Below are 26,348 nucleotides of genomic sequence, written 5' to 3'. Positions count from 1 at the left end.
GTTCAGGGGTCAACTGTACTAACTTTAATAGTTAGCTATTTCCAAAATTAAAAAAGAATATTATTTATTTATTCACGAGAGACACAGAGAGAGGCAGAAATGTAGAAAGATGGAGAAATAGGCTCCTCTAGGGAGCCCGATATGGGACTTGATCCCGGGACTCTAGGGATCACTCCCTGAGCCTAAGGCAGACGCTCCACTACTGAGCTACCCAGGTGTCCCTATTTCCAAAATTATAAAACAAAGTATGCTAAAGGTTAAAAGAGATGCCTCGGAGGCTCAGTAGGAAGAGTATGTGACTCTTGATCTTGGGGTCGTGAGATCGAGCCTCATGTGGAGTTGTAGAGATTACTTAAATAAATAAAAACTTTAAATAAAGCAACAAGCAGAAATAAAAGCTTCATTCCCAAGAAGGAGTAGAAGAGAAAGCTTATTATGTTGGTTATAATCTTTATTTATTTATTTATTTATTTATTTATTTATTTATTTATTTATTTATTTATGATAGACACAGAGAGAGAGAGAGGCAGAGACACAGGCAGAGGGAGAAGCAGCCTCCATGGTGGGAGCCTGATGTGGGACTCGATCCCGGGACTCCAGGATCACGCCCTGGGCTGAAGGTGGCCCTAAACCGCTGAGCCACCCGGGCTGCCCTATAATTTCTTTATATATATTTGTTCAGGTTTAATTTTCCACAAAGAATTTGAGGTAGCTTTTTTTTTTTTCTTTTAAAGATTTTATTTATTTATTCATAGAGACAGAGAGAGGGGCAGAGACACAGACAGAGGGAGAAGCAGGCATCATACAGAGTGCTTGACATGGGACTTGATCCAGGGTCTCCAGGATCATGCCCTGGGCTGCAGGCGGCACTAAACTGCTGGGCCACCGGGGCTGCCCAAATTGAGGTAGTTTTAAAAGGTATATAAAAAAAGTTAAAAAAAAAAAAAAGTTTAAAAGAATTAAGGACCACGGTAAAGGAAAATACAGATACGATAATTCTGATGATCAGAGAATATGATTAAGTATGTCCTGTTATCACATAGAACAAACATTACTGCATATATGAAGAAACATCACTTTGTAGCACTGATTCTAAAAGTTTCCGATGTGAATCTTCAGTAGATGACACTGAGTAATGTAGTGAACATCGTCTTTAGCAACATTTTTTTAACAGAAAGTCTCGGTTTTTCGTCTATAGGTTTTTGTATAAACATGCCTATTTCTTTTGGGTAAATAGTGGGATTGCTGGGTAAGTTTTCTTATGTTGTGTTTTGAGTACAGTTATGTATTTTGGATACAAATCCTTTATTAGTGTTTTGCAACTATTTTTTCCTAGTCTGTGGCTCATCTTTATTTTTTTGACATTGTTTTTCAAAAGAGCAGAAATTGAAATTGAGGCTGGTGAACACACAGATATATACAGACACAAATTTAATTTTGTGGGAATCAGCAGATAGATAATAGCAGAGGACCCAGGAGAAAACATTATGGTGTATTTGTTCTTAATTAGCAATATGCTTTAGAATCCCTTGAGGGAATTCTATCCCTGCTCCTTTACAATACACAAATGTCTAGGCCCTATCTGTCTCGGACCTTCTGAAATAGATTAGGTGGAGAATTGTAGATTAGGAACCACTATCATAATAAAATTTAGTCTTGGTCCTTACCATTAACATAATTTTTGTTTCCTTACAGATAAAATAGAAATAAAGATCTATCTAACTCTTAGTAGGTTTCAGTAGGTTAGTACATAAGAAATAGCAGCATTTACTAGGTGGTGATTTCTAGAAGCAAAAGGGAAGGAGTTGGATAGTGTCATAGAAGTCTTGGAAGTCATTGCCTGGAAGTGAGTGTGAACATTACTTTTTTCTTGCCTTCCATTCTGTGACATTGAATAAGAAACAAACGTTTGCTCTGATTATTCTTTCATTCAATCCTTTTGTGCCTCTGAAATTGACTATGACTTTTTTTTTTTTTTTAAGATTTTATGTATGTATTCATGAGAGACAGAGGCAGAGACAGAGGCAGAGGGAGAAACAGGCTCCCCGCAAGGAACCTGATGCAAGACTTGATCCCAGATCCCAGGATTACTCCCTGAGGCAGAGGGAGGTGCCTAGCCACTGAGCCACTCAGGCGTCCCATACTTTTTTTTTTTTTTAAAGGTTTATTTATTCATTTGAGAGAGACCAGCGAGAATGCTAGAGAGAGCTCGCTAGAGAGAGCTCTAGTGGGGAGCCAGGAGCTGGAGGTGGGGGGAGAGGGAGAAGCAGACTCCCCAGTGAGCAGGGAGCCCCATGCAGGCTAGATCCCAGGATCCTGAGATCAGGATCTGAGCTGAAGGCTGATGCTTAACCGACTGAGCCACCGAGATACCCCTGATTACTTTTTAAAAATCTTTGTTGCAGAAATTTAAAAATATAAATATACAGGAAATAGTTGAACTAATGGTCACTTGTTCGCCATTCATCTTCTTTAACGGTCATCAACTTTCTACCTCTTGTATTATTTATTCCTCTCACATCATTTCCTGTAATATTTTAAAGCAATTGTAGGCATATTTCACCTATTAATACACAAAGTATGCATCTCTAAGAAATGCAGTCTCTTTTTAAAAAAAATTGTGATATCATTATCACAATGAACAAAATCAACATGATGCCTGCTATTACCATAATTATTACTGTTCTGGAAGTTCTAGGGCAATATAGTTAGATGATGAAAAGAAATGAGAGGTGTAGGGGATCCCTGGGTGGCTCAGCGGTTTAGCGCCTGCCTTTGGCCCAGGGCGCGATCCTGGAGTCCCGGGATTGAGTCCTGCATCGGGCTCCTGGCATGGAGTAGTCCCTCCTCCTGTGTCTCTGCCTCTCTCTCTCTCTTTATGTCTATCACAAATAAATAAATAAATAAATCTTAAAAAAAAAAAAAAAAAGAAATGAGAGGTGTAAATCTTGGAAAGTTGGAGAACAAAATTATGATTATTTTCTGATGATAAATTTATTTGCCTGGAAATCTCAAGAGTATCAAAATATTTTAGGACTAAGAAGTAAAAATTGAAAATGAAAACAATCTGGAAGAAAAGAAGAAAAATGTGTTAGGATTTTAACAGGGAATAGTAAACTGCCTAGTTACAACATTAAAATATTCTTAAAAATCCCATAAAATTTAATAACTTTGACTATAACTAGTTGGAAAATTAAAAAACAGTTGATTCACAAAGTCGTACAAAACTAAATTCCTTGGGATAAACCTAATAAATGTGAGACTTAAAATGATAAGAGTTTACCTAAGGACATGGTAATAAGTAATAATAATAGTCAAAACAACAGCTAATTTTTAGGAGCATTGTTTTAATGTACATGTCGTAACTCAGTTAATTCAGAAAATGACCTTATAATACAGTATTATACCTGAGAGTAACAGAGAGGTAAAGTGCCTTGTCAAAGTTATATAGGTGCGAGAGTAAGGAATAATGGGATTGGAACCCACTCAGGCTGTTTGACTCCAACTGCAGAGAATCTGTAACCATTATGCTTTGGTGGCTCTTGAAAAAAAGTAAGTGATATGCCAAATATTGTATCAGTCAGTAACCCAGCAGGATTTTGTTTTTCTTTTTCTTTTTGATAATGAGAAGGGTAGACTTTGAGGGAACTGTGATGAAGTTCATTACGAATTATAACTGTGAAAGATAGCCAAAACAGTTTTGAATTAGAAGACTAATGGGAGAGTGGAGGAGTAGGGGAATGGTGGATACTTTGTTCTACAGGATCTTGAATACTGCTATAGAAACACTTAAATTACTTACAAATAAAGAGATTCATATCTATATATAGGACTAGAGTTACAAGTTATTCTTTAAATTGTTTGGACAGTTTGCTGGTCATTGGGCAAAAATAGTTGTATCTTTTCCTCCAGATACCAAAACATATTTATAGGGATTGAATATGTGGGTATAAGAAAATGGAACTATTTCTCAAAGGAAATATAGGTAAATATAACATCCTGATATGGGAATTCCTTTTTACCATAAGCCCCCCCCCCAAAAAAAAAGATAATTCAAAAGAATAATAGATTTGCCTACATTGAAAAAATTATCACTTTTTTTTAAAAATTTTTATTTATTTATGATAGTCACACACACAGAGAGAGAGGCAGAGACACAGGCAGAGACACAGGCAGAGGGAGAAGCAGGCTCCATGCACCGGGAGCCTGACGTGGGATTCGATCCCGGGTCTCCAGGATTGCGCCCAGGGCCAGAGGCAGGCGCTAAACCACTGCGCCACCCAGGGATCCCTCACATTTTAAAAAAGGAAAGAGTTTAAAATATCTATCTGATTGATCAGAAATGACTTTCAGAAGAATGGGGTACTAGGCAGATAAAAGCAGTCGACCACTTTAGGAGTCATCTTAGAATTCCTCAGGGCTCCACATTCCCTAATTTCCATCCAGTCACCATTCATGTTTCCATTTAACAAATGTTTGAGTGTCTGTTATATACAAGGAACCATTGTAGGAACTGAGGATACAGTAATGAATAAAATGGAGAACATCTCTTTTCCAGAGTTTATGTTCTATTGATGGGAGAGAGAACTGTTAAATAATGAATGTAGAGCATTTAAAGTGGAACATTACCATAGAGAAACATAAAGCAGAAAAAGGGGATACATTGTGCTGTGGTGGAAGGGGCATTGCAACTTTAAATAGGGGCATTTAAGCAAAAATCTGAAGGAAAGCCAGCCATGTGGGTACCTAAGAGTAGGAACACTCCAGGTAGAGGGAACAACAAGGCTGAAGATGTGAAGGCAGGTGAATGCTCTGTGTGTGTGTGTGTGTGTGTGTGTGTATGTGTGTGTATTTTAAAAAGACTGACAGAGTGGCAGGCGGAGGGATGAGGAGAAGCAGGCCCTGAGCAGGGAGCCTGATGTGGGGCTTGATCCCAGGACCCTGGTATCATGACCTGAGCTGAAGGCAGATGCTTAACTGACTGAGCCACCCAGGTGTCCCTGCTTGTGTATATTTGATGAACAGCAGAGATGGTAGTGAAGGTGGTGAGCAAGGTGGGGAGTAGTAGCAGATAAGATCAGGGAGCTAATGAAATACAGTTCTTTTAAGCTGTTGTGTATGTTGTTGGATGTTTCACAGCATCCCTGGCCTCTACCCACGAGGTGTCAATACAGCTCCCCAGTTGTGATAACCAAAAATGCCTCCATATACTGCCAGATTTTCTAGATTTGTGGAGGAAAATTGTCCCTGCTTGAAAAACCACTGTCCTACCTAATGGCGATAGTCCCTTTCGGAAAGGCTTGGAGAGAGATTTACGGTGTCTACTTATGGTGATGGTGCAGAGCTCTCCTTCAGGTGGACCCAGTCCTCCTCAAGAGGAGAGGCCTTTCCACAAGAGGCTGTGGGTCTGTGAATTGACCAGATCTGGAAACTGGGCAAGTGTCTGTGACTTCCACTGTGATGACTCAAATCAGTTTTTGGCCACCAGATTTAGACATTTTTCTGTTATGTAGATTAAACTGCCCATCTATTTCATTCCTAGGAACATCGTGATCAATTAGCCACTGCCAAAGATCCCTGCGGGCCAAAGCATTCTGATTACCGGTACGTCCCTGCTGCCCTTATCTTTGGAGTTAAGTGCTGCCACTTGGCCTCTGCTATTTTGGGATCCCATCATCCTCAGTGAAATCAGGGAGCCCATCTCAGTGGTGACATTCCCTGCAGTCGTACCTGCCTTATAAAAGAGAGCAGCCACATAGCTTTTCAAGTATGTGGTGCTTCCGTCACTAATTATAGTGTCTTCTGGGCCTTCTCAGGGAATTTAGTTGTAGTAGGTGTATAGATTTATTGCAGAGAATAAATCCACTTCAGTATTCCTGTCTCCCTAAGCCTTTGGATTTCTTTTTCCACATAATGCCAGTGAAACTCTAGTATCTCAACCTCGTTAAATGTTCGTTGTCAGTGTTAGGATGATTTTGATTTGCATTTCCTTAATGATTACAGCTATATTGTTGAGTATAAGTTTCAGTCAACAAGTATGCTTATTAGAGCCCTCTTCAGCTGCACAAGTTATTACATCAAATTCAGAGTCTGTGGTAAGCTCACTCGTATTAATGAATTCTAACTTCCTAGGTCTAATTCTACCGTAATAGTATCTGTTTTCAGACACATCTCCCAGGTTTTTTCCTTTATATGTTAACAAAATGTTGGCATTTTTTAGTGGTTAAGCTGATTCCTCTTGGTCATATGTGGACCTGTTCCTCTATAACATGCTGAGGTTTGAACTTAGTTATGGGTCTAGTGTCAATAGGGTTGATTGTAGTTGGTCTTGAGGAGAAGGAGCATCTTCCTTCAAGTCATTTGCTGAGCTTAATGATATCACAGGACTTTCAGGCAAAGGAAAGCTGTTCTCTTTAGATACAGAAGGGTAAGTTACTGCCCCTGGATGTTTGAAATTGTTTTTTTTAATTCTCATTCAACCACATGTTCCCATTTCAAGTTTTAGGGTCCCATTTTTTTTTTTCCTAGTCATTGCTCTTACTTTCACATGAGAAACTTGGTGAGACTACAAATTCATCTAATGTTATATATATATAATAAAATTTTGCATTTGATTTTTAGCAATAACAACCTGTGGTTATAAGAATTAAGAGTTTTTTTTTTAATTTTTATTTATTTATGATAGTCACACACAGAGAGAGAGAGGCAGAGACACAGGAGGAGGGAGAAGCAGGCTCCATGCACCGGGAGCCCGACGTGGGATTCAATTCTGGGTCTCCAGGATCCCGCCCTGGGCCAAAGGCAGGCGCTAAACCGCTGCGCCACCCAGGGATCCCCGAGTTTTTTTTTTAATATTGCATGAGAGTATTTTTTTCAGACTTTGATTTAATCTGACATTTAATGGACTTGAACTTATTTTCCTGTGTACCTGTTCAAGAACACTTAGAGAACCCATCTTATGTAACAGACCCTATAGTTATCACTGCTGCCTTAACAGTTAAGTACAACAACCACTTGGGGTCCCAGAGTACTTGCTTCCTTTGATCACAGTCAACCACAGTTAATAGCTTGATGAATTGTGATGCCACTCCATGCCAGGGATTACTAGCATCCTATTTCCTGTGTAAGCTAGAGGGCACAACCAAGCCAGTCTCCAAATCCCATCTTTATAGGTCTGTTAGCTGTGACCACTACCAGTATCAATTCTATACCATTCAGAGGTCAGAAACCACCCAGTAATTTGAACAGGGAAAGGAAATTAACCCTAAGGGGGAAGGAGAACTTGAAGGTATACACAGTAGCAGAGCAGCCACTACCTCCAGGCGGAGGCACAATAGCAAGGTTGGAACAAATTTGGAGGATGCCCCATTTTACAGCTTCAAGGCTGAGATTCAGATCTTGTTCGATGGGGCATGTTATACTGGATGATGGTTAAGCTTGAAGTGCCATGAATTTTTGCTATCAAACAGGAAACCCAACCCCCTTTTGGGGTACTGAGAAGAGTCACTAGGAAGTCCCTTTCTGAACCCGGCTAAGAACCTGGGACACTGGCATAATTCTCTGGGAAACATCTGGCCAGTAGGAGTGCCACTGAAACCTGCTGGGCAGCGGCCCTCAGCGGTGCTGACAAAACTTGCTGGGAAGCTACCCATGGTTGTATAGGTAGGTCTCTCTGAGACTTGGTGGGAAGTTGGTGCCTGGGGAGAGGGCCTTCGGGTGTTTTGGGCACCACTGTCCTCCACTTGAACCAGCACATTAGAGCACACTCATGGGGAGAGAACCCACTTCTGTCTGGAATATTCCTCCAGTGCCATCTGCTGACAAAGGTTAACGTTTTGTCAGCTGGCAGAGAAGACACGTTTAGAGGTACCAGCTCCAGTTGTCGCAAAGCAGCGTGTAGAGAAAAAAGTGGATTTGGAGTTGAGAGGCAATGTTTTTATAATTGGTATACTCAGGTACTTACATTTCTAGCACTCTTCATTCTTTTGGGTAGACCCTAATTTCCATGTGGTGTCATTGTTTTTCTTGAAAAATATACCTTTAATGTTTCTTGTTGGGCTGGTTTCCTGGTGATGAATTTTTCCATCTGGAAAATCTACATCTGAAAAATTATTTTGGTACTTCTGCGAGGTCTCTGGTGGCATGGGCCCATCTTTTAAGAAATAAAATAGTGGTAGAACACACATAATATAAATTTACCATCTTACCCATTTTTAAGTGTACATTTTAAAGTGTGCAGTTCAGTGATAATAAGTTTTTTTTTAATAGTTTATTTATTTATTCATGAGAGACAGAGAGAGGCAGAGACACAGGCAAAGGGAGAAGCAGGCTCCCTGCAGGGAGCCCCATGTGGGACTCAATCCCAGGGCCCTGGGATTACGCCCTGAGCCGAAGGCTGACGCTCAACCGCTGAGCCACCCAGGCGTCCCAGTGATGATAAATGTTGTAATATTGTACAGTCATCACCTGCATCCAGCACTTTTCTTGTAAAATTGAAATGCTGTACCCATTAAACAATAATCCACTTTCCCACCTACCCCTAACCTTTGGCATCTGCCATTCTATTTTCTGTTTCTATTTATTTCATTTAGCATAGTGTCTTCAGGTTGCATCCAGGTTGCATTCATGTTGTTCCATGTTGGTGTTTTATAATGAAAGGGTTTTATATTTTGTCACATGCTTTTTCTGCATTAGTTGAGATAATCATGTATTTTTTTCCCTTCATTCTGTTAATGTGTATTCTTTTGATTCATTTTCATATGTTGAACCATCCTTGAATTCTAGGAATAATTCTCTTGGTCATGGGATGTAAGTTTGAGAAAGATTGGTATTTTTCTTCAAATGTTTTGTAGTGCTAGTGAAACCATTGAGTCTAGGACTTTTTCTGGAGAGTTTTGTTTACTGATTAACTCTTCTTACTAGTTATAGGTCTATTCACATTTTCTAGTTCTTATTTATTTATTAAAAGTATTTGAGAGAAAGAGAGAGAGGATGAGCAGGGGGAAGGGGAGAGGCAGAGGGAGAGGGACATACAGACTGTCCACTGAACATGAAGCCCCAGGAAGGGCTCAGTCTCAGAGTCCTAAGATCATGACCTGAGCCAAAGGCAGACACTTATCTGATGGAGCCACCAAGGTGCCACTATTTCTTCATAATTTAGTCTTGGTAGGTTTTGTGTTTTAGAAAATTGTCCATTTCATCTAGGTTATCCAATTTGTTGGTGTAAATTATTCGTAGTACTCTCATAGTTCTTTTCATTTCTGCAGAACCAGTAATGTCTCCACTTTTATTTTTTATTTTAGTAATTTGAATGTTTCCCTTGTGATTTCTTTTTTGGTCCTTTGCTTGCTTCAGAGGGTGTTAATTTTCACAAATTTGTGAATTTTCCCATTTTATTTTTAGTATTGATTTTTAACTTCATCCTGTTGTGGTTGGAGAGGATATTTTGTATGATATCTGTGTTTTAAGTCTATTGAGACTTTGTTGTGGCCTAACATCTGGTTTATCCTGGAAAATATCCCATATGCTCTTGAAATGAATGTGTATGCTGATGGTGGGTAGACTGTTTTGTATATGTCTCTTAGGTCTAGTTGGTTTATCGTATTGTTAAATTCTTCATTTCTTATCTTCTCTATGATTATTCCATCCAGTATTGAGAAGGGGGCATTGAAGTATCTATTATTGTAAAAACAGTTTCTCCCCTTAATTCTGTCAGTTTTAGCTTAATATATTTTGATGGTTTGTCATTAGGTATATAAATGTTTATAATTGCTTTATCTTCTTGCTGTATCAGACTGTTTATTAGTATGTAATACCACTTGCAGTCTTTTAGATTCAGGCTATTTTGTACAATATTAGTGTAGCCACCCCTGTTCTCTTTCAATTGCTGTTTGCATCAAATATTTTTTCCATTCTTTTACTTTCATCCAATCTGTATCTTTGGATCTGAACTGATTCTCTTGAAGACAGCATACAGTTGGATTATGTGTTTTTATTAATTCTGCTGATCTCTATTTTGGTTGGAGAGTTTAAGACATTTAAAGTAATTACTAATAAGGCGATACTTCTGTCATTTACTTTATGTTTTATAGCTTTTTGTTCCTCATCTCGTGCATTACTTTTTTGTGTTTAGTTGGTATTTTTTGTGAAATGTGTAAACTCTTTTCTCATTTCATACTCTGTATATTCTAGAGCTATATTCTTTGTGGTTACCCTGGGGATTGCATTTAATATCCTAAAGTTATAACACTAATTTGAATTTATACCAGGTTAATATCAATAACATAGAATAACTGCTTTTTTATAACTCCAACTTCACTCTTTTGTTTATTGGTATTACAGACTTAAATCTATGTACATTGTGTGCCCAAAAACACGAGGTAGACATTCTTTAAATTGAATTAGTCTCTTAAATCCTGTAGAAAAAAACATTTGGAATTACAAAACAAAGTTAGAATGATACTAGCTCTTATTTTTTAATTTTATTTTAAAGATTTTATTTATTTGAGAGAGACCGAGAGTGCATGCCTGAGTGGAGGAGTGGGGCAGAGGGAGAGATAGACTCCCCGCTGAGTAAGAGTCCAATGTAGGGCTTGATCTCAGGACCCTGAGATCACGACCTGAGCTGAAGGCAGATGCTTAACCAACTGAGCCACTTAGGGGGCCAGTGCTAGCTTTTATAATTGCTATGCATTTACCTTTATTGAGATCCTTATTTCTTCATATGGCTTTGAATTTTTTTTTTTTAATTTTATTTATTTATGATAGTCACAGAGAGAGAGAGAGAGGCAGAGACACAGGCAGAGGGAGAAGCAGGCTCCATGCACCGGGAGCCTGATGTGGGATTCGATCCCGGGTCTCCAGGATCGCGCCCTGGGCCAAAGGCAGGCGCCAAACCACTGCGCCACCCAGGGATCCCCTTCTTCATATGGCTTTGAATTACTGTTTACTGTGCTTTCATTTCCCACTGCTGGATACCCTGGAGTTTCTGGTTTATCTGAGAATGTCTTAATTTCTCCCTAACTTTTGAAGGACAGTTTTAACAGATATAGGAAATATGTTTGACTATTTCTTCTTTTAGCACTTTGAATATATTAGCTCTCTGGCTTCTGGCTTCCAAATTTTTTTTTTTTTTTTGGCTTCCAAATTTTTTTTTTTTTTTTTTTTTTTAATTTTTATTTATCTATGATAGTCACACACACACAGGGAGAGAGAGAGAGAGAGAGAGAGAGAGAGAGAGAGAGGCAGAGACACAGGCAGAGGGAGAAGCAGGCTCCATGCACCGGGAGCCCGATGTGGGATTCGATCCAGGGTCTTCAGGATCGCGCCCTGGGCCAAAGGCAGGTGCCAAACCGCTGCGCCACCCAGGGATCCCGTCTTCCAAATTTTTTGATGAGAAGTCTGCTCATACACTTTTTGAAGATCCACTGTATGTGAATCACTCACTGCTTTCTTGCTACTTTGAGGATTCTTTGTGGCTTCCTAAAGTGTGTCTGTGTGAATTTCTTCAAATTCTTCTTGTGTGAGATTTGTTGAGCTTCGTGGATATTTATATTCATGTCTTTTGTCAAGTGTGGGGAGGTTTTCAGTTTAATATTTTAAAAAATAATTTCCCTGCCCCTTTCTCTTTCTCTTCTCCTTCTGGGATTCCCACAGTGTGTATTTTAGTCTGCTTGTTGGTGTCCCACGGATACCTTACTGTGTTCATTTTGTTTATGTCATTTTTCTTTTTGTTCTTTAAAATTGATAATTTTCATTGTCCTATCTTCAGGATAGGACATAATGTTGAATATTTCTTCTGCCTGCTTCTGTCTGTCTTTGACTCTCTCTAAATATCAATATCTATTGATATTTCTATTTTGTTTATACATTTTCTTGACTTTTTCCATATCTTCCTTTATTTACTTCTTTGTGAATCTTTATGATAGTTCTTCTAATGTCTCTTTAGTAGGTCTACCATCAGGGCTTTTTCAGGAACAGTTCCTGTTTATACTTTTCCTTTGTGTGGGTGTGTTTTCCTGTTACTTGTGATTTTTTTTTTTAATTTTAAAAATTTCATTTATTTGACAGAGAGCAAGAGCAGGAGGGAGGGACAGAGGGAGATGGAGAAGCATACTCCCCCCTGAGCAGAGAGCCTGATGTGGGGCCCAATCACAGGACCCTGATGAGATCATGAACTGAGTATCTTAACTGACTGAGCCACCCAGGTGCCTCACTTGTGGGTTTTTTTTTTTTTTTTTTGGTGTTGTTGAAAACTGGACATTTTTTTTTTTAATGTTATATTTATTCATGAGAGACACAGAGAGAGAGGCAGAGACATAGGCAGAGGGAGAGGCAGGCTCCCTGTGGGAAGCCCTATGTGGGACTCGATCCTGGGACTCCAGGATCATGTCCTGGGCTGAAGGCAGATGATCAACTGTGAGCCACCCAGGTGCCCTGAAAACTGGACATTGCAATATAATAACATGGTAATTCTGAAAATCAGATTTACTTCTTTTCCAGAATATTTTTATTTTATATTTTATTCTTGTAGACTCTCTGGGGTTAGGATCAACCTGAGATGTCCATTTAAGTTCTCAAATTTTTTCTCAGTCACTGCATTTTCCTGGATATAGATAGTGAGTTTCTAATTTCTTCTGTTATGTGCAGTTGCTTTTGAATGTCCTAGTCTTTAATGTCTGGCTCACAGAGGGGACAAAATAGAAAAATGAAGGGAAGGAAGGGAGGGATCTGTAGCAGTGGGGGTTGGTGCAACAAAAATGGCCATATGCCTCTTTGTCTTCATTTCTGTGATCAGAAGTAGCAATGAGGAATTAGGGCACAGATCTCTAATACATGGAGGACATGGTCATTTTTGCCCACCCTGGCTCTCATAGTCTGCTTCTAGAAGGTATGTACAGCTGCCTGCCTTAACGTTGGAGATGGAGGATGGATAGCTGCTACTAAGAGTTGAAATTTACCCAAAATTTTCCTTCCAAACCTACTCCCTGGAAGTTGGAAGCTTTCAATGGACTCTAAAATAATAAAAGCAGTTATATCACACAGATTATGCCTGTATCATTGTTGTCTAGGTGGGGAGACAGAATTCTGGTGCTTCCTTAGTCGTCTCCCATCTTCTCAGAATCTCAATAAAATTGATCTTTGAACAATGTGGGTTTGAACTTTATGGGTCCACTTATACTCAAATTTTACCTGATAAATACAGTACATATGGTACAATACTGTAAATGTAATTTCTCTTCATATTTTCTTAATGTTTTCTTTTATCTTGCTTTATTGTAAGAACACAGTATATAATACACAAAATATGTATTAACGGATTTAATGTTTTTTTTTAAATTTGTTTTTTATTGGTGTTCAATTTACCAACATACAGAATAACCCCCAGTGCCCGTCACCCATTCACTCCCACCCCCCTGCCCTCCTCCCCTTCTACCACCCCTAGTTCGTTTCCCAGAGTTAGCAGTCTTTACGTTGTCTCCCTTTCTGATATTTCCCACACATTTCTTCTCCCTTCCCTTATATTCCCTTTCACTATTATTTATATTCCCCAAATGAATGAGAACATATAATGTTTGTCCTTCTCCGACTGACTTACTTCACTCAGCTGGATTTAATGTTTTATCAGTAAGGCTTTCAGTACAGTATGTTATCAGTAAAGTTTTTGAGGATTCAAAAGTTACGTGTGTGTGGCTTTTTAAAATGCATTTTTAGTCTATTTTTTAAAAATCTATTTTCAGAGAGAGTGCACTGAAGAGTGGGGTCGGGGCAGAGGGAGAGAATCTCTCAAGTAGACTGCCTGCTGAGCAAGGAGCCCCATGTAAGGCTCGGTCCCACAACCCATGGGATCATGACCAGTCCGAAAACCAAGAATTGAGCACTTAACAGCCTGAACAACTCAGGCACGCCTATATGTGGATTTTTGACCTGGGGGAGGTCGGTGCCCCAACTCCCATATTTTTCAAGGGTCATCTGTATTTGTTAGTAAGTTTTGAGAGAGATTGGTTGTGAGAGAGTTGGGGAAGGGGATTACAACTGCCTGCTGTTATGATAAACTTTAAACTTGCTCTCAGAATACTTTGCAATGTTCTCATTTACTCAGTTCCAAATAGTACTATTAGAGAACCATATTGAAGTGGCATATTTTTAGCTTAATTAAGTATATTGTGGTTATTTTTGAGTATTTTATTTTTATTCTGGTGATAATACTCATTGTAGATGATTTGAAAGATTTAAAAAAGTATAAAGATAAAAATCTCTTGTAATATCACTACTCAGTGTATTTATGATTATGTGTGCATTTATCTTGCATGCATGTATGTATTTTATTTTAGAGGTCAACATATGCTAGCTAAAATTCCTTTGTTCATGTACGTTATGTAGTTGTATAAATTTTAAACACAAGTATAGATTTCTGTAAGCACCACTACAAACAGGATTAATAATAATTCTGTCGCTCCAAGAAGCTCCTGCATATTATCCCTTTGTTGTCATATTCTCCATTCCCTCTTAACCACTGGCAACCACAGTTTTGTTTTCTGTCACTGTAGTTTTGTCTTTTTGAGAATATCATAAATAGACTCAGACAGTATTTTTAACATTTTGAGACTAGCTTCTTAGAATCAATATTTTAACACTTCATGGAAATTTGGATCCCACCATATATGTTGTTTTACCCTTTCCCTTTATGTTGTAGTTGTCCTCTTCTCATACATACAAATTCCTATCATATAACATTATAATTTTTACATTTAGCTGTCAGACATGTAAAATAACTAAAGGGTAAAAGAATGGACTGTATTTATAAATAGCTATATTTACTTAGATTGATACCAATTCTGTGTTTATTTCTAATATTCTAAAATTTCCTTTTTTTTTTTGTATAAAAAAAACCTTTCTTAAGGTTCTTTTAGGAGAGATTTGCAGACTTCTAGTTTTCCTCATTACAGAATATGTTTCACCTTTATTTCTAAAATGTAATTTCATTGTATGTAGCTGTCTGCGTTGACATTTCTTTCAGCACTTTATAAGTGTTTTCTTCCGGGGCATTTGGGTGGGTCAGTTGGGTGTCTGGCTCAGGTCATGATCTCAGGTTTGTGGGATTGAGCCTTGTGTTGGACTCTGTGCTCAGCTGAGAGTTTGCTTATACCTCTCTTATCTACCCACTTGTATGTGTTCGTGCACACTATCTCTCAAAAAAATAAAATCCTTTTTTTTTTTTTTTTTGAGTGTTTTCTTCTTTCCTTTGGCATCCATGATTTCTGATAAGAAATCTGCAATGATAAGTACTTGTCATTTTTTTCTGGATATTTTAAAGATTTTTTCTTTGTCTTTAGTTTTCAGCAGTTTTATTATGAGTGTCTTGATGTGGATGGATATTTTTACATTGATCTTATTTGGGATTTGCTTAGCTTGAATTTGTAGATATAAATATCTTTTTTCAAATTTGGAGAGTTTTCAGCCATTGTTTTGTTAAATAATTTTTCCACATTACAGCTTTTTTCTTCTGTTGAAATCTGATTATATGAATATTATTCCTTTTGATGTTGTCATGTGGATTTCTCAGATTCTGTTCTTTTTTTAAGATTTATTTATTTTAGAGAGAGAGAGCACAAGTAGGAGGGGCAAAGGGAAAGAAAATCTCAAGCCAACTTTGTGCCAAATGTGGAGCTTGATGTGGGGCTTGATCCACAACCCAGAGATCACATGTTGAGCCAAAACCGGGAGCTACGGCTCAACCGACTGTGCCATCCAGATGCCCCTCATTTTTTTGAAAATATTTTTTGGGACACCTGTGTGGTTCAGTAGTTGAGCGTTAGCCTTGGGCTCAGGGTGTGATCCTGGAGTCTGGTGATCAGGTCACACATGGAACTCCTCACGGGAAGCCTGCTTCTCCTTCTGCCTGTGTCTCTGCCTCTCTGTGTCTCTCATGAATAAATAAATAAAATCTTAAAAAATTTTTTTCTCTTGTTCAGATTATATAGTTTCAATGGATTTATTTTCATGATTCTTTCCTATTTATTTTGCTCTTGAACTCATGACTGAGTTTGCTTTATTACCATTTTTAAATTTTTTTTTTTGATAGTCACACAGAGAGAGAGAGAGAGAGAGAGAGAGAGGCAGAGACATAGGCAGAGGGAGAAGCAGGCTTCATGCACCGGGAGCCCGACGTGGGATTCAAACCCGGGTCTCCAGGATCACGCCCTGGGCCAAAGGCAGGCGCTAAACCGCTGCGCCACCCAGGGATCCCACCATTTTTTAATTGTAAAATATAGGTAACATTAATCATTTTGACCATTTTTAAGTGCACAGTTTTGGCATTAATAGCTTTCACATGGTTACTGAGCCACTGTCCATCCAAAGACTATTTTCAGGGGCACCTGGGTGAGTCAATTGGTTAACTGTCTGCTTTTGGCTCAGCTCATGATCCCAGGGTCCTGGTATCAAGCCCTGCATTGGGCTCCCTGCTGCTTAGCGGGGAGTCTGTTTCTCCATCTGCTCCTCCACACCCCGACCCCGACTGAGTATGTTTTCTCTTGCTCTCTCTCAAATTAAAACAAAAAACAAAAAACTACTTCATCATCCAGACTGAAGTATGTACCTATTAAGTAACTATTCAATATCCCTTGCCCTCAGGGCCTCCCCGCCCCTTTTTTTGGTGTTTTAATTTTTCAGTTCTAAAATTTCAGTCTGGTTCTTTATTCCATTCCTTTGTTGAGAATGTCTATTAGTTTTTTTTTTTTTTTAAAGACTTATTTATTTGAGAGAGAGAGCATGATTGGGAGGAGCAGAGGAAGAGAGAAAATCTCAAGCAGACTCTGTGCTGAACGTGGAGCCCCATGTGGGCTTAGTCTCACAGCCCTGAGATCATGACCTGAGCCAAAATCTAGAGTTGAATGCTTAACTGAGCCACCCAGGCACCCCAACATCTGCCATTTTAATAATTTTTTAGGTTTATAGTTTAGAGGCATTAAGTATATTCATATTGTACAAACATCACCACTATCTCCAGAACTTTCTATTTTATTCTTTGTAAAGTCTACGTAGAATTCCGTAGTATACTGTGTATTAATAAATTATTTAATCATGTCTTTCTAGAGGGACTTTTTTCTAATATTTCATTGTTGAGAATAATGTGGCAACAGATGTCCATCCTATGTTTTTTAAAAAATTTTTATTATTTAAAGATTTTATTTATGTGACAGAGTGAGGGTGAGAGGGAGAGCACACAAGCAGGGGGGAGGGATAGAAGGAGAGGGACGAGCAGCCTCCCCATTGAGCAGGGGGCCTGATGTGGGAGTCAATCCCAGGATGCTCGGGTCATGACCTGAGCTGAAAGCAGATGCTTAACTGACTGAGCCACCTTGATGCCCCATCCTATGTTTAAGGCACAGGAACAATTTTAGAGATTAGGAGATTTGTAAAGAAGATGTGTGTGTATGTGTGCTAAGATAAAAAACCTTTCCTATATTTTCACTTAGTGCCATTTCCTTTTTAAAAAGTTTAAGTAGGGATCCCTGGGTGGCGCAGCGGTTTGGCGCCTGCCTTTGGCCCAGGGCGCGATCCTGAAGACCCGGGATCGAATCCCACATCGGGCTCCCGGTGCATGGAGCCTGCTTCTCCCTCTGCCTATGTCTCTCCTCTCTCTCTCTCTCTCTCTGTGACTATCATAAATAAATAAAATAAAATTAAAAAAAAAAATAAAAAAAAAATAAAAAGTTTAAGTAAAAATGTATATTATATATTAAATATATATATAACTTACCAAGGCTTAAAATTTTATTTCCTGCTTATCAAAGTGATATATGATTATTTAAAAATTTGAATTTTATAGAACTGATTGAAAATGTATATATCAGTTCTTACGTGTATACATATGCAATTTATATTTTTATATTAATATAAATATATATATATATACACACACACACACATCTATTTTTGGTTTCAAGAGATATGTTTCAGGTCTATGTGGATCCTTTCAAAAATGAGCACCTAATCTTTAATTCTAAAATAGCATTTGTAGACATTTCATCAATTAAGAGTTTAGAGATACATATTTGAGAGTACCCAGTTTCTGTAGCTAGGAAAGCACTTTACTAGATTGCTGATAACTAATTTTATATGTATTATGCCTTTTCTTGTCCTTTAGAAAGAGGTAGCATGTATGTATTTAGTAAAGTGTTCATTCAAAAAGATGGATAACTCTTGTTTTGTATAAAGTGATGGATTCAGGAATACTAAGTTTTCATGTTTGTTGGATTTTTTTTTTTTATTGGTTTCCTAGTTGTTGGTCTGTTAGATTATTTGGGATTAATGTAAGATGACATTATATATTAGGTTGAAAACTAAAAACAATGAAATTTAGTTAGAAATTATTTTTTAGTGACAACTTTTTTTAAAATTTTTATTTATTTATGATCGTCACACAGAGAGAGAGAGAGAGAGAGAGGCAGAGACACAGGCAGAGGGAGAAGCAGGCTCAATGCAAGGAGCCCGACGTGGGATTCGATCCCGGGTCTTCAGGATCGCGCCCTGGGCCAAAGGCAGGCGCTAAACCGCTGCGCCACCCAGGGATCCCTGACAACTTTTTCTAAGGTTTAATTTTTTTTCAAGTAACCTCTACAACCAGTGTGGGATTTGAAAGAACCCTGAGTTCCGGCATGCTCTACTGACGAGTCAGCCAAGTGTCCCTTTTTTTGTGTGTGTATTCCCCCTATTTTTTTAAAGTTTATTTTATTTTTATTAAGGAGAAAGAAGGGAGGACAGAGGGAGTGGGAGAGAGAGAAATCTAAGCAGGCTCCACACAGCACAGTGACAGACATGGGGCTCAATTTCATACCCCTGAGATCATGGCTTAATCTGAAATGAAGAATAGGATACTTAACCATCTGAGCCACCCAGGTGCCCCCAGGTGTTCCTGATTTTTAGTGACAATTTAAGTTTGATCTTTCTGGTCTCTACCTGTATTATTTTATTTAATGTATTAAATGTTATACTAAAATATAGTTACATACAGTATTGTTACTATACAATAATTGTAGTTTGGGGAAAAAATCCACAGAATTTAGATATTGGTATTGTCTTCCATGATCAAAAAAGTTAATGGGGTATCTTTAAGAGAATAAATATTTTAATTACAGTTAAGACTGAACTGACTGGGCTTGCATTTAGGTTATTTTTAAAATAGAGGTCCTTTTTGATTTCTGGTTACTTCTGCAAGATACACTCTTTTAAGAAATTTAAATATTTTAATTATATTTTCTCTCGATATATATTCACAACAGTCATTGGGCAGTGATGCAGTGACTATTATAGTTTGGTGCTACTGCCTAAGCGGCCACAATTGATTTCGTGCCCTTAGTGCAAATTTCAACACAGTAAAAATACAAATAACGTCTTAGTATTAGGGTGAAAATTGTTTTGACTTTGGGGGACCCCTAGGGAATATTTCTAGGGTTTTCTTCTTTTTTTAAATGTTCCTTGTATGGTTGCAGATATATACAGGTTGAGTAATCCTTGCTCTTTGTCTTTATTTCATAGATCTTTTGAAGTTAGGTATCAGTTAGCTCTTCAGTTTTTTGTCAATATATGATTTCGGGGATTTCTTTGGATTGATTTTTGGTTTATGGCAGTTTGCCATTTGATTAAGCTCAGGGTTATGAGGTTTTTATTTTTACCTTAAACAATTGAAGAAACTTGATTTTGGTAATTTGTAAGTTCGTATTTGCTATAGATTTTTAAAATTTTTATTTTTTCATTATTTTAAAATAATTTTATTTATTATAAATGTTTCTGGTTTTCCAAACTTATTATACATTTTGTTGGAGTATTAAACTTGTGAAAAAATGTAGTTTGTTCCAAATTTATTATAAAGAATCATGGGAACACTTATTTTCTACCTTTGTCAATTTATGTTTAAGGGTAAATACAGCATTCTGTATATTTACATTGAATGGGAGACATTATCTACTTATTACAAATGACTTTTACCATTTTAAGTCTAGTTAGCTTAATTTTCTTCTTAGCTGTTCTGAAAAGAAGTCATGAAAGAAATCATTTTAAGGTGATAGCTTTTCACCTTTGAATTTGATTTTGTTTGAAATTTCACAGCAGTGACTAAAAATCTATACTCTGTATTTGGTGATAAGTTTTGACTTTTATTCTTTTATTTTATTTTATTTTTTTTTAAAGATTTTATTTATTTATTCATGACAGACACAGAGAGAGAGACAGAGACACAGGCAGAGGGAGAAGCAGGCTCCTCACAGGGAGCCTGACGTGGGACTTGATCCTGGGCCTGGGATCACGTCCTGAGCCAAAGGCAGACACTCAGCCACTGAGCCACTCAGGCATCCCTTGTTATTTATTTATTTATTTATTTATTTATTTATTTATTTATTTATTTATCCCTTGTCTTTTATTTTTATTAGGTTTTTATAGCTATCCAAATAAATTCTATTAAAATATATAATGTAAATTTGACACTCAAGTGATTCAGTCTTTGAATTTTCTCTTTTATTTATTTATTTTTCCACAGAAGTTTGTACCTTTTAATCTTCTTCAGGTATTTGCCTACCTTCAGGCCCCTACCCCCTCCAGTAACCAACAGTTTCCTATATCTGTGAGGTTGTTTCTGTTTTGTCTTGACTTTTATATTCCATATCACGAAGTATTTGTCTTTTTCTGTCTGACTTAATTCACTTAGTGTGATACCCTCTAGGTCCATCCATGTTATGACAAATGGCAAGATTTCATTCTTTTTTTTTTTTTTTGTTAAAGATTGATCATCGATCGATCGATCGGTTTATTTTAGGGAGAGAGAGTGAGCCTGAAAGTGGGGAGAGAGAGGAAGGGGGAAAGAATCTCAAGTAGACGCCACCCTGAGTGCTGAGGGAGCCCAGTATAAGGCTCTGTCTTCTGATCCTGGGATCATGACCTCAGCTGAAATCAAGAGTTGGACTGGACTCTTAGCTGATTGAGCCATGCAGGCACCCCAAAATTTCATTCTTTTTATGACTGGGTAATACTACAGTGAATATATGTGTGTGTATAATGGTATAATGTATTCATACACACACAAACTTCTTTTTTTTTTTTTTTAATTTTTATTTATTTATGATAGTCACACACAGAGAGAGAGAGAGAGAGAGAGGCAGAGACACAGGCAGAGGGAGAAGCAGGCTCCATGCACCGGGAGCCCGATGTGGGATTCGATCCAGGGTCTCCAGGATCGCGCCCTGGGCCAAAGGCAGGTGCCAAACCGCTGTGCCACCCAGGGATCCCACACACAAACTTCTTTACCCATTCATCTGTTGAAGGACATTTAGGTTGCTTCCATGTCTTGGCTATTGTAAATAATGCTGCAATGAACATAGGCATGCATATTATTTCTTTGGAGTTGTATTCTTGTTTTTTTTGGGTAAATACTCAGAATTGCTGGATGATATGGTATTTCTACTTTGAATTTTTTGAGGAGCCTCCATACTTTATTTAAAATTTAATTACAGTGTAGTTAACATACAGTGTTATGTTCATTTCAGAAATACAATATAGTGATTCAACGATTCCATATGTTAGTGCTTATCAAATTAAGTGTACTCTTAATCCTGTTTTCGTATTTCACTCCTCCTCCACCCACTTCCCCTCTGGTAACCATCTATTTGTTCTCTGTAGTTAAAGTCTGTTTTTTGGCTTCTCTCACCCCCCTTTTTAAAAATGTTTTGTTTCTTAAATTCCACTTACCAGTGAAATATTTAGTATTTGTCTATTTGTCTTTCTCTGACTAGCTTATTTTGCTTAGCATTATACTCTCTAGACCCATTTATGTTGTTGCAAATGGCAAGATTTCATTCTTTTTTATGGCTGGATAATATTTCATTGATATATATACCACATCTTATTTATTCATCTATTGATGGATGCTTAAGTTGCCTCCATAATTTGGTTATTGTAAATAATGCTGCAGTAAACATAGGGGTGTATGTATCCTTTTGAATTTGTGTTTTTGTAAGAGCCCCAGTACTTTTTTTTCATAACGTTTTTTTTCAATTTATGTTTCTTTTTTTCCCTCCAATTTAAATTTCTACTTAAAATGTACAATTGTAAAAAAAATAAAACAAAACATACAATGGTTACTTTTTCTCTGTGTCCTTGCCAACACTTGTTATTTTCTGTATTTTTGATAATAACAAATCTAACAGATATGAGATGATATATTGTGGTTTGGATTTGCCTTTCCTTGATGATTGGTGGTATTGATCATGTTTTCATGTGCCTATTGGCCAGCTGTATGTGTTTTTTCAAAAAATGTCTATCCGTGTCTTCTGCCAATTTTTTAATTTGATTTTTTCTTTTGTCATATTAGGTTATGTAAGACATATATTTATTTTTAAGGATTTTATTCATTTATTTGGGGGGGGGGCATAAGTGGGAGGAGGTGCAGAGGGAGAAGCAGACTCCCCTGGTAAGCAGAAAGCCTGATGTGGGGTTGATTCCTGGTCCCCGAGATCATGACCTGAGCCAAAGGCATATGCTTAACTGAGCCACCCAGGTGCCCAGACCTATATATATTTTAGATAATAACCCTTTATCAGATGTAGGATTTGCAAACATCTTCTCCCATTTGTTGTTAGGTTGCCTTTTCATTTTGTTGGTTTCCTTTGCTTTGCAAAAGTGTTTTAGTGTGATGTGTATCCATTTATTTTAGCTTTTGTTGCCTCTGCCTAAGGAAACTGATCCGAAAAAAAATATTACTGAGACTGATGTCAAAGAGCTTACTATTTTTCTTCTAGTAGTTTCATGGTTTTAGGTCTTCCATTCAAGTCTTTAATGCATTTTGAATTTTTTTTCTTTATGGTTATAAAATAGTGATCCAGTTTAATTCTTTTGCATGTAGTTGTCCATTTTTCCCACCACCATTTATTGATAAGTGCGAATCTTTTATAATACCTTTTATTGGGGGTAAAACCTGGGTGGCGCAGCGGTTTGGCGCCTGCCTTTGGCCCCGGGCGCGATCCTGGAGACCTGGGATCGAATCCCACGTCGGGCTCCCGGTGCATGGAGCCTGCTTCTCCCTTTCCTATGTCTCTGCCTCTCTCTCTCTCTGTGTGACTATCATAAATAAATAAAAATAAAAAAAAATTTATTGGTAAAGATTTTATTTATTTATTCATGAGAGACACACACACACAGAGGCAGAGACACAGGTAGAGGGAGAAGCAGGTTCCATGCAGCGAGCTGGATGCAGGACTTGACCCCAGGTCTCCAGGATCACGCCCTGGGCTGAAGGTGGTGCTAAATTGCTGGGCCACCTGGGCTGCCCACATGTCTTTTTTTTTTTTTTTTAAGCTATTTTACTTATTTTCAATTTAATTTTGATTTTTTAAAAGTAAGTTCTGCACTCAGCATGGGGCTTGAAGTCACGACCCTGAGATTAGGAGTTGCATGCTCTACTGACTGTCGGAGCCAGGCACTCCTAATTAATGCTTTCTTTTTTTCTTTTTAAAGAGAGGTGTGGAGGGTCAGAGGGAGAGAGGGAATCCTAAGCAGGCTCCATACCCAGCATGGAACCCATGTTGGGGCTTGATCTCACAATCCTGAGATCATGACCTGAGCTGAAATCAAGAATAATAATAATAATAATAATATAATCTAATAGATTTCTAATGACTGAGTTCAATATATTTCTGAACTTGAAATTAATTCAGTTGCTTCATTTTACAGAATTAGGGTACAGTATACATATGAAGCCTGAGGAACTTAGTAAAGGTTAATTTATCAACATCAACGAGGAAAGTCATTGTAATAGAAAGAATGAAGGTATCCCAGAGGAAGTGACTCCAGCAAAAATTCCATATTAAAGAAACTCTTGGAAATATTTGACAGGATTGAAAGGACAAAGGGTAAAGTGTTGGAAGCTGAACCAAACTTCGAACAGATTAAAGGCAGTTTGCCAAAGCATAGAAAATAGGATTATTCTGTGTCATAAGTTACATTAGGAAAATGAGAAGGCAAGAACTGCCTACTCATGGTACGAATTTTTAGAAAGAAAAAGAACACTGATTTTCAATGTTTCTTCTGTTTTAAGTTATAAAATAGTAAATATCAGCCACACAGTACTTCCCTGTGTATTTATAATCAGTATAAGTCTTAAATGTTTTAAAATGTCATGACAAATTTTAAAGTTCACAGAACAATTGTGACTTTTTTTCCCTTTGATTAATAAGATTGCTCACTTTCAGCCTGCAAGGTCTTTCAAAGTGAGTACTGCTTTTAAGTAATGCGTTTTTCCCGTAACAAATTTGTTACATTTTCTAACTTGATAAAATGATTATAAAGTTCATTGATATGAACAAATTTCAAAGCATAAGTAAGGGATATTTGAATTGGAATACAATAGGAAAGACCAGCATTACCATTTGGGGTTGAAGGAAGGAAATTGGACATTTAACTTTGAGTGATCTGTTGCAGGCATGATTAAGCATTTGAAGCTTCTGCCTAATTTCTGAGTTTCTTGTAATGTTTATTTTTTTGAACATCTTATTGCGAGAGAGAGTGACTGTGTGTGTGCACACAGGGGGAGGGAGAGGGACAAGCTGACTCTGTGCTGTGAGCAGAGCCTGATGTGGGCTAGATCCAAGGACTGAGATCACGACCTGAGCTGAAACCGAGAGTTGGCTGTTCAACTGGCTGAGCCACCAAGGCGCCCCATTCTTGTAATTTTTAAAGTACTCTTTGGATGTTTAAGTTTTTATTATAAAATAACTTTAAATTACTTATTAACTGATAAAAATAATTCTTTTATTCAGCAAATGTTTATTGAGGTTTTGTTTTTTTTTTTTTTTTTTTTTTTTTAAATTTTTTTATTTATTGATGATAGTCACAGAGAGAGAGAGAGAGAGGCAGAGACACAGGCAGAGGGAGAAGCAGGCTCCATGCACCGGGAGCCCGACGTGGGATTCGATCCCGGGTCTCCAGGATCGCGCCCTGGGCCAAAGGCAGGCGCCAAACCGCTGCGCCACCCAGGGATCCCTAGGTTTTGTTTTACACCAGGCATTGTTGTAGGTGCAAGGCTGATACTATCAAACAAAAAAAATCTCTCTAGACTGGGATATACTTTAACCTGCTTCCTTCTTTGAGAAATGTGGAATCTAATTCTGTATAGAATCTTGATTTAATTTAGGTTAAAGGAAAGTACATTATTTATAATTTTTGTATAATTCTACAGGCTTTTGTATTAAAATAGTATTTTTGAAAATGTGTTCTATTTTAGATAGTCTCCTCAATGGAGTTAAAACTCTCGGTTTGTTATTTGTCAGCAGATTGATCTACAACAAGGATGGGACACTTCATGATACAGCTTCAAAATGTGTATGGGTACTTGATTGGTTATAGCATCCCCAACTAGAGTAAATTTTTTATAGTTGGTGTCACAGGCAGATCTGCTGTAGTAGTGCTAGGAAAGAGAGTTGTGAACTCTATCTTGTTCAGAAAGTGAGTATATGTGCATTGTGTGATATTATGGCATCATTTAAGAGTTGTAACTTCAGTTATGAAAACTGAATAGGTGCTTACTATTGAAATATGACTGGAAAAGCTGAAGCACTGTGCATAATGATTCAGAGGCGTGAAAGATTGGGTAATCTGGTCATTTGTAATAACTAGAGCATTTGCTTTGGGGATGGGGATGCAATGGAAATATGAAGGCAGGAAAAGACAAAGCAAGAGCAGAAGTTAGGGCCAGATTTTAGAGAGTCAGATGTTTGGACTTTCTTCTGGAGGCCTTTTTCAGAGCTCTTTGTGTATGTATGTTTGTATGTTCCCTTAAACTCTTAGAACTGCATTTGTTCATCTATAAAATAGAGATGCTAGCAGTACTTGATGAGATTTTGGGGAGGCTAAATTGAATTAAATCATGTAAACTGCTTGGAAAAAAGTGCCAGGCACAGAATGAGGTTCCTGCTAAGTGTTAACCATTAGTTATAATGGTTTGGGAACCTCTATCTTGAGATCTAAAAAAAAAATTCTATAATCAGGCAGTGGATAGAAAGAAGAACCACAGATGGTTAATAACTATTCAGAAAGATTCTTATTCAAAATTTAAAAAATGAAAATGGAAATAATTAAATGGAAAATAACAAAATGCAAGTTTAGGCAATGAGGCAACATTTTTTCCTACCAAATTGAGGAAGATGAAAAAAACAACTTGCCAAGTTGTGGAGAAGGACTTAAGAAACAGAGCCCCCCCCCCCCCCCCCCCCGCCCCGGTATCTATATTTCTTGGTGGAAGGCTTTGATGGGTAATTTAGTAACATCTTTCAAAAATTTATATTCACCTGTGCCCCCCT

The 26,348-nt window shown here is 37.7% G+C and overlaps 1 protein-coding gene across 11 annotated transcripts in view; it reads left to right on the top strand.

Moving 5' to 3' along the window:
* ZMYM4 (zinc finger MYM-type containing 4) overlaps positions 1-26,348 on the top strand; it is a 140,885-nt gene that overhangs the window by 17,915 nt on the left and 96,622 nt on the right. For 5 of the 11 annotated variants that reach the window (XM_077844796.1, XM_077844793.1, XM_077844801.1 and 2 more), the window contains exon 2: positions 5,543-5,604. The exons of 4 other annotated variants lie outside the window; for them this stretch is intronic. The gene's annotated coding sequence lies outside the window, so the exon portion shown is untranslated. Of the gene's footprint in view, positions 1-5,542; positions 5,605-7,469; positions 7,663-26,348 lie in introns of all 11 variants that reach the window. 2 more of the 11 variants (XM_077844798.1, XM_077844802.1) reach the window with 1 other exon arrangement.

This window comes from Canis aureus, chromosome 13 (genome assembly GCF_053574225.1).
Source record: "Canis aureus isolate CA01 chromosome 13, VMU_Caureus_v.1.0, whole genome shotgun sequence".
Taxonomy (NCBI): domain Eukaryota; kingdom Metazoa; phylum Chordata; class Mammalia; order Carnivora; family Canidae; genus Canis; species Canis aureus.
The sequence above is the reverse complement of the archived record's forward strand: the minus strand, read 5'-3'. Positions and strand labels throughout refer to the sequence as shown.